This window comes from Mustela lutreola, chromosome 7 (genome assembly GCF_030435805.1).
Source record: "Mustela lutreola isolate mMusLut2 chromosome 7, mMusLut2.pri, whole genome shotgun sequence".
Classification (NCBI taxonomy): domain Eukaryota; kingdom Metazoa; phylum Chordata; class Mammalia; order Carnivora; family Mustelidae; genus Mustela; species Mustela lutreola.
In genome coordinates, this window is record NC_081296.1 from 77,705,769 (window position 1) to 77,713,625 (window position 7,857).

The 7,857-nt window shown below is 41.5% G+C and overlaps 1 pseudogene; it reads left to right on the forward strand.

Moving 5' to 3' along the window:
* Positions 1–3,864: 3,864 nt before the first annotated feature.
* LOC131836302 (ubiquitin-ribosomal protein eS31 fusion protein-like) lies at positions 3,865–4,339 on the forward strand (annotated as a pseudogene).
* Positions 4,340–7,857: the final 3,518 nt, after the last annotated feature.

Sequence of the window (7,857 nt, forward strand, 5' to 3'; positions counted from 1 at the left end):
CTCCAGAACTGTGAAAAAATAAATATCTGTTGTTGAGCCATGCAGTCTGTGGTATGTTGTTATGGCCGCCCTAGCAAACTAACACACAGATCCCTTTCCATACTCTTGAATGAAGTCACTCTGTAGAGTCCATACTTCAGGAGTGGGAAGTTATGCGGCACTTTCTTGAGGACAGAGTACGTACATAAATTTGGAATTCTTTTGCATGGTCAATTTGTCTCACCTTCCCCACTTATTCATTCAATCATTAATATCACCATGAACTCATGGATACTTACTTTATACTCTGGGTTATAATCTAATACCTCTTAATTTTGTTGCTCAAATTGATCAAGGTTTGGCCACTGGGAGCTTTCAGTTGGTTCCTGTGTCCTTTTGACACAAACCTCCATAACTGTGTGTGGGTTTTGTTGTTGTTGTTGTTTTGCTTTGTTTTTCAAAGCACTTCCTCACTTTCTAGCACTACAAGAGGCTACCGATTCATCTTATATATTTCCTCTCCAGTCCTAGAATTAGCCATTTTTCTGAGAAGCTCTGGTTCCTTTCATTGGAGAATAGTATTAGAATCTACTATCTGGGGGCACCTGGGTGGCTCAGTGGGTTAAAGCCTCTGCCTTTGGCTCGGGTCATGATCCCAGGGTCCTGGGATCGAGCCCCGCACCGGGCTCTCTGCTCGGCGAGAGGCCTGCTTCCTCCTCTCTCTCTCTGCCTGCCTCTCTGCTTACTTGTGATCTCTGTCTGTCAAATAAATGAATAAAATCTTAAAAAAAAAATTAAAAAAAAATAAAAAGAAACTACTATCTGGAGGGCTAACAAGATGATGGAGAACTGGGAGACCTAATTCTGTCTGGCCCCAGGAATTCAGCTCGACATCTATCAAACCATTCTGAACACCTACAAACTCAACAGGAGATCGAAGAGGAGAATAGCAGCAATTCTATGAACAGAAAAGCAACCACTTCTGGAAGGTAGGATGTGAGGAGAAGTGAGTCCCAGGTGATACATGGGAAGACAGACCCATATATCACCTGGGACTCACTTCCATCAGCCGGCTACCAGCAAGTGATAGAGCAATGGAGCCCAAAATCAAAACTTTCCGAAGTCTGCTCTGGTGAGCGACATCACTCAGGTAGCTAAGCAGGAGTGGAATCCTCACAGGGACAGTGTAGTCTCATGACCCTTGGGTTCCCAGAAAGACCAGGGGTGCCTGTGTGTGGCAGAACTCCCAGGTATTGGAGCAGGGAAGCCGGCTGCAAACACAAGCCCAGGAGTGGGCCCTCAGCTTGGGGTTGCCATAAACTGGGATCTGTGGCACAGTTGGGGGCCAGGGGCCCAACAAGGGGCAGATGCGGGGACATTCCCCTTTCTCCCATAGGAGCAGCAGCACAGGAGCGCGGTGTTGGAATCTGGCGGGTTGGGAAACTCCAAATGGGGCCATGTGCCGGAGATAGAAATGCCCGGTCACAGGCTGGGTGAGCATGGAGCGGGGCCAGAGACCAAGGAGAAATGAGTGATGGACTGTTTTTCTCTGAGGGCTCCCTGAGGAGTGGGGTCCTAGCTCTCAGCTGCTCCAAGGCCAGAGATTGGGAGGCTGCCATTTTCACTCTTATCCTCAAAATCTGTAAGGAAAGCTTACAGGGAAAAGCTACAAAAGTGAACCCTAGCAGATTGCTTTGCCTGGCCCCTGGCAAGGGTGGTGCAGTTCCACCTCGGGTAAAGACAGTTGAGAATCACTGCAACAGGCCTCTCCTCCAGAGGACCGGCAAGAACATCCAGCCAAGACCTAGGTTACTGATCAATGAGAACTGCAAAACTCCAGTGCAAGGGGAATACAGCACATAGAATTCATGGCTTTTTCCCCATGATTCTTCAGTCTTTCAAAGTTACTTTTCAAAATTTTCTTATTTTCTAATTTAAAAATTTTTTTTCTCCTTTCCTTTTGAACCAACTTATCAATTCCTTTTTCAAACTCTTTCTTAATTTTTATTTTACAATCCTATTCCATCCCTTCATTGTATTTACCCTTATTTTTATACATGTATGTTTTTCTTTCTTTAAAATTTGGGAGGCAGTTTCTTCTAACAGCCCAAAATATACTTGCGTGGGCTTCTGTTCAATTCACCAGCCTGATCATATTCTTTTTTTTCTCTCTTTTCTCCCTGGTTTTGAGTCTCTTCTGATTTATTTAGTGTATATTTTTCTGGGGTGGTTCTTACCATTTTAGCATTTTGTTCTCTCATTCATCTATTCTTCTCTGGGCAAAATGACAAAAAGGAAAAACTCACCTCAAAAAAAAAAAAAAAAACCCAAAAAACAAAAAAAGAATAAGAGGCAGTACCAACTGTCAAGGACCTAATCAGTATGGACATTAGTAAGATGTCAGAACTACAGTTTAGAATGATGATTAAAAAGATACTAGCTGGGGGAGGAGGTGCCTGGGTGGCTCAGTGGGTTAAGCTGCTGCCTTCGGCTCAGGTCATGATCTCAGAGTCCTGGGATTGAGCCCAGCATCGGGCTCTCTGCTCAGCGGGGGGCCTGCTTCCCTTGCTCTCTCTGCCTGCCTCTCTGCCTGCTTGTGGTCTCCGTCTGTCAAATAAATAAAATCTTAAAAAAAAAAAAATACTAGCTGGGCTTGAAAAAAGCATAGAAAATTCTACAGAATCCCTTTCTGAAGAAATAAAATTTAACCAAGAGGACATCAGAAAGACTGTTACTGAGGTGCAATAAAAAATAGAGACTCAAAGTGCTAGGATAAATGAAGCAGGAGAGAATTAGTGATATGGAAGACCAAATGCAGGAGAATCAAGAAGCTGAGAAAGAGAGAGACAAATAACTACTGCTTCCCCTTCTCTAGCTGCCTGCCTCTCTGCCTACTTGTGATGTCTGTCCAATAAATAATTAAAATCTTTATAAAAAATCAAGAAAAACAAAATACTAAGTAAAGAAATGTGATCCTAGTATAAACTGTGATCTGCATTGAACTGTACCAATCAATAAAGCTAACTATTAACAGTAGTAATAAAATAGAATGCAAATGTAATCAACTTTGACAATGTAACTATAAGAATACAGATAACAAAAGACAGATGGTGGAATGATAGTCAAAAGGAAAAATGGGGCATTAATATTGTCATCTTACCTACCAGAGAGACAAGAATTACTGTTGACAGCCATTATAAGAAATTAAGGCTGGGGCGCCCGGGTGGCTCAGTCATTTAACTGTCGGCCTTCGGCTCAGTTTATAATCCCAGTATCCTGGAATTGAGCCCCAAGCAGGGATCCTGCTGTGTGTGAAATACATAAAAGAAAGAAAGAGAGAGAGAGATTGAGAGAGAGAGGAAGGAAGGAAGGAAGAAAAGAAAGAAAAAGTAAAAAAATACTAGTAGACATTGTAAAGGAAGCGTATAAAGGAATCAAGAGTAGTGATATTATAATCCTCAGAGGAGGGTGGGAGGCATAACCAAATCCCCATCAGTCTTGAAAACCATCAATTTACATCTAAAATTAAGAAATCAAGAACAGTGATATAAACATACCATTGATAGGTATGGAGGGAACTGCCAGCAAACAGATAAATCTGAGTGTTTCAAGTAGTTCTCCCACTGGGGAGCTGAACTTGCTGTTAAAGGTCTATATTGTGATTCTTAGTTTTTCATGTCCTTTCTATACTACTTGACTTCAGAATCACATACAAGCATAACTTTAAAAAAAGTTTTAAAAAAAGAAAACTTCTTTTAAAAAAGAAAAACTAGACAGTGTGCTCTTGGGCCTCTCTCTGGCGACCGGCCTAACCCAATGCCTTCTCGTATGTCCCCAAGTCTAACCCTCCTTTTCCTCCAGACCTCAGGTGAAATTGCCACCAAGATGCAGATTTTCATGAAAACCCTTACTGGGGAAGACTATCGCCATCGAGGTTGAACCCTCAGGTACAATAAAAAATGTAAAGGCGAAGAGTCAGGGTAAGGAAGGAATTCCTCTTGATCAGCAGAGACTGATCTTTGCTGACAAACAACTGGAAAATGGATGTACTTTATCTGACGATATGTAACATTTAGAAAGGGTCCACTCTTCTTCTTCTGTGTTGAGACTTCGTGGTGGTGCTAAGAAAAGGAAGAAGTTTTCTACCACTCCTAAGAAGAGTAAACGTAAGAGAAAGAAGATTAAACAGGTTGTCCTGAAATACTACCAGGAGGATGAGAATGCCAAAATCAGTTGCCTTCATGGGGAGTGCCCTTCAGATGAATGTGGTGCTGGAGTTTTTATGGCTAGCCACTTGGACAGATGTTACTGTGGCAAATGTTGTCCATCGTATTGCTTCAACAAACTGGAAGACAAATAACTATATATAGGCTAATAAAAGACATGAACTAGAGCTACCCTACGACCCAGCAATCACACTACTGGGTATTTACCCTAAAGACACAAATGTAGTGATCCAAAGGGGCATGTGCACCCGAATGTTTATAGCAGCAATGTCCACAATAGCCAAACTATGGGAAGAACCTAGATGTTCATCAACAGATGAATGGATAAAGAAGATGTCATACACACACACACACACACACACACACACACACACACACACAATGGAATACTGATGCAGCCATCAAAAGAAATGAAATCCTGCCATTTGTGACAACGTGGATGGAACTAGAAGGTATTATCCTGAGTGAAATAAGTCAATGAGAGAAAGATAAGTATCATATGATCTCCCTGATATGAAGAATTTGAGAGGCAACGTGAGGGGTCTGGGGGCTAAGGTAGAAAAAAATGAAACAAGATGGGACTGGGAGGGAGACAAACCTGAGAGACCCTTAATCTCACAAAACAAACTGAGGGTTGCTGGGGGTAGGAGGGTAGGGAGAGGGTGGTTGGGTTATGGACATTGGGGAAGGTATGTGCTATGGTGAGTGCTGTGAAGTGTGTAAACCTGGTGATTCACAGACCTGTACCCCTGGGGCTAATAATACATTATATGTTAATAAAAATTTAAAAATTAAAAAAAAAGACATGAACTAAAAAGCATACATACACAAATAAATAAAAATAAATTTAAAAATTTTTAAAAAGGACTAGAAAGAGAAATCTATTAACAGTCTAGAACCAAATTTTCCTTCTATCACTCTTTTCCCTATTTTTATCCTATGATTGATGCCCTGCTTGATAGCATTTGCTCCATTTGGTTCTCTTAAAGAAGTTACAAATTTAAGCAACAACCGCAATGAAACCACTTTTAAATTTCTAGATCCTTTCTAGATCTGTAGTAATGTACATATATGCTTTTACGAAGTTGCTTCCCTTCTGGGTCTCAAACTTCCATCCTCTTCTCTCATACACCCCAGAAAAAAAGACTTCACCACCTCTCATGAATGGGACTAAGGTCATTTGGTGAGCCAACTCCTCTAGTGTCCCTTTCCCTACCTGAACTTGAGTCATTCATCCTCTGACTCTGAAAAGACATGTCAAGGATGTCTTCAGCCATGCTCTTCATCCTAGTTCTTGCCTTTTTGCCTCTACATCTTTGATTTTTCTTCTCTACTTTTTGTTTTGCCTATAACCAAACTCATATCTTTCCTCCAGTTAAAAGCAAATCCAAAATTAGTACCTTCTTTCACATGCTTCACAATCTCTCAAAAGAACCACACCCTTACCACTAACTTATGGCTCTTTTATTCCTCAGCCCCATGTGGATACATACCTTCTCTACTGAAACTGTTGTTAAGTGACCAGATCTACAAATTTCCTTATCTATCAGCCTTTCCAGCCTTTCCTCAGGTCCCACTCTCACTGCTCTGCTAAACTCCACACTTTACCCTCCTTTTATTGAAATGTTTTCCTCTTTGCTTCTGACTGAATTACTGCAATCAGCTGGCAATGTTGTAACAAAACATAAAGTTAAAAGACATGAAACAAGTCCAATGAATGGATCTTTAAAGTTTACATATAAACCTAACACACGAGAAAATATACACACGAGAAAATATACTTGGCAGGAACACTACTATATATACCATCTTAAATTACCCCAACGGGAAAAAACTTGAGCCAGAGACCTAACTTACATACAGGTATTCAAGACAGATGTTTTACAGGACAGATGTAGTAACTGTCTTCCAATTTTTTTTAAAATTATTATTTTTAGTCTTCTTTTAGCAAGTACATTCATAGTAATTGGGGCTTCTCATAATACCGATATTAAAGTGGTTGAGAATAACTGAAAACATGAAAGTTGTGTTTTTTTAAGGATTTTACTTATGTGAGAGAGAGTAAGAGTGGAGATTGGGGCAGCGGGAAAAGAGAGAAATCTCAAGCAGGCTCTATGCCCAGTATAGGGCCTTGGGGTGGGGGTCGGGGGTGATGTTTAGTCCTAGGACCCTGAGGTCATGACCTGAGCCAAAGTTAGATACTTAGCTGAAAGAGCCACCCAGGTGCCCCTTGTGTTCTATAACTTAGCAAAGCCTGGCAGAAAGCCACCCACTGGTGTATCTGCCTCTGATATTCATCCTTAAATTAAAATATGACTGCTCTACAGTGATCATTTCTCCAGTAACCCTTATCCTTGAACACAGGTTTGAACTACACAGGACCACTTCTCTATATGTGAACTTTTTTTTTTTTTAAGATTTTAAGATCACAGAGAAGCAGGCAGACAGAGAGGAGGAAGCAGGCTCCCTGCTGAGCAGAGAGCCCGATGTGGAGCTTGATCCCAGGACCCTGGGATCATGACCTGAGCTGAAGGCAGAGGCTTTAACCCACTGAGCCACCCAGGTGCCCCTATGCGAACTTTTCCAACATAGTACTATAAATGTATTTACCTTATGATTATTTATTTATTTTTTTTAATTAAAAAAATTTTTTTTAAGATTTTATTTATTTGACAGAGAGAGATCAGAAGTAGGCAGAGAGGCAGGCAGAGAGGAGGAAGCAGGCACCCTGCTGAGCAGAGAGCCCCACGCGGGACTCGATCCCAGGGCCCTGAGATCATGACCTGAGCCGAAGGCAGCGGCCGAACCCACTGAGCCACCCAGGCGCCCTTACCTTATGATTTTAAAAACAATTTATTTCCCCTTACTCAAAGAATAATGTATGTAGTACACGTAACATACAAAATGCACATCAACTGTTATCAGGAAGGTTTCTAGTCCAAAGTAGGCTTAATTTGGGGCCCCTGGGTGACTCAGTTAGTTGAGGAGCCAGCTCTTGATTTCCTCTTGGCTCAGGTCATGGTCTCAGGGTTCTGGGATGGAGCTTTGCAGGGGGCTTCGCAATCTGTGGAGAGTCTGCTTCAGGACTCTCTCCCTCTGTCCCTCCCCACTCCCTCTGTCAAATAAATTCTTTACAAATTTTTTAAAGATCTTATTTGAGAGAGCGAGAGAGCATGAGCAGGGGAAGGGGAGCGGAGGGGAGGCAGAGAAACACATTCCCTGTTGACCAGGGTTGGATCATTACCTGAGCGAAAGGTACTCAACCAACTGAACCAGCCAGGCATCCCATAAATAAATCTTAAAAAAAATAAAAATAAAAAAAGTACAGTTAATTAGTAGTTGTATTTTGGCGTCAAAAGTTTTATTTGTGGATTTTCTACTGTGCAGGGGGTTGGGCACCTTAATCCCTGCATTATTCAAGGGTCAATTTCACATCTGTAGAGAAAGATGTTTCATTGGAAACATTAGCTTATATGCAAGTTTACAGTAATGAGTCTACAATACACTAATTAGCTTGCTGTTGGTAATAGGGCAGTAAAGAGCCTTGGATATCACATGGAGAATGCCTGCAAGGTTCTGATCTCAAGCCAAGAGCAGAGAAGCAGTGAACACCTACCTAATCCATCCTTGCTATGGAAAATCCATATATCAA